Raw genomic sequence first — 1,458 nt, forward strand, 5'->3', positions numbered from 1 at the left:
TATAAAAATGGATGTGTGTGTGTTACTCCCTCAGTTGTGTCCAACCCTTTGCAACTAGATGGACTGTAGCCCGCCAGGCTCCTCTGTCCATGGAGCTCACCAAGCAAGAACACTGGAGTGGGTAACCATTCCCTTCTCCAGGGGATCTTCTTTACCCAGGGATCAAACCCAAGTCTCCTGCATTGTAAACAAATTCTTTATTGTCTGAGTCACCAGGCAAACACTATAAAAATGAATTTGCAGCTATTATTTTAAATTTCCTAAAGTCTGTGAAATGTATTAAAATGTGGGTATATAAGAAGAGATTAACACTTTGCTTGCAATTCAGAGTGATTTTCTTTTTTTTTTTAACAAAACCTGTAGGTGATCAGTATAATATTCCAGTCAAAAAATGTGTATATATACACACATGATTAGAATTGCATCATCCTAAACTCTTAATTTTTTTTCTAAATACATCCTTGCATTAGAAGAACCAAGGCACTTGGATCATAAAACATGCTTGCATTTTTGAAATAAATTATGAGCTAAACTGAATATTGGTAGTATTATGATTGGTTCAATGGAGGTGTTAGTGTTGGGGCCACTAACTGTTATATGGGTAATAAGGGAAAGTGAAGTCGTATCTGACTCTTTGTGATCCCATGGACTGTAGCCTAACAGGCTCCTCTGTGGATTCTCCAGGCAAGAATAGTAGAGTGGGTTGCCATTTAGTTCTCCAGGTGATCTTCCCAAACCAGGGATCAAACCTGGGTCTCCTGCATTGCAGGCAGATGCTTTACCCTCTGAGCCATCAGGGAAGCCCTGGGAAATAAGAACAACTTAACCTTGTATAGTCAGTTTCCTCTGAGTCCCACTTGTTCTAAAGCCATACCAGGTACAGGCTAAAGAAAAGAACTAGGGTCTGAGGAAGAAGCAAGGCATGGGGCATGCATCAAAAAGTCTTAGGTGGTGAAAGAAAAAACATAAAGGACACAATCAAAGCTGCTACAGGAAGTTGATTTTGAGGCAGGGAAACCAGGGACATCTAAGTTCCCAGGCAGGAGGAGGAGGAGCCAGATCAGAAGAAAACTGAAATGGCTTTGATTTCTGGCCCAAACTCTGTCATAGAATGTGGTGTTCCACTCTCTGGGTCCCATCTCACATTGCTGAAACTATGTTTGGACACGAGGTGAAAGCATGGTGATGTCAGAAGGCAATCGATACTAATAAAGTAGACACTATATAAACATCCTTCAATATTTAGCAACTTGAAAATAAGTATTTCATTTCAAACCATTAGAAACCAAAAGAACAATGAGGTCAGAATGGTTAAGATGGCTACCAGCTACCAAACTAGACCTAAGGCTATATTAAAGTCCATGACATATTTGTGTGTTTATGAAATTTGGGGCACTGAGAAGTGTAGAATGTATATCTGAAAACCACCAGGGTTATACATTCCCCATACATATGAAA

The 1,458-nt window shown here is 39.8% G+C and overlaps 1 non-coding gene across 1 annotated transcript; it reads right to left on the bottom strand.

Annotated features, from left to right (window-relative positions):
* Positions 1-728: 728 nt before the first annotated feature.
* On the bottom strand, positions 729-800 carry TRNAC-GCA (transfer RNA cysteine (anticodon GCA)). The gene has a single exon. It is a non-coding gene; the product is annotated as a tRNA-Cys (tRNA).
* Positions 801-1,458: the final 658 nt, after the last annotated feature.

This window comes from Giraffa tippelskirchi, chromosome 3 (genome assembly GCF_054371585.1).
Source record: "Giraffa tippelskirchi isolate mGirTip1 chromosome 3, T2T-mGirTip1v1.2.pri, whole genome shotgun sequence".
NCBI lineage: Eukaryota > Metazoa > Chordata > Mammalia > Artiodactyla > Giraffidae > Giraffa > Giraffa tippelskirchi.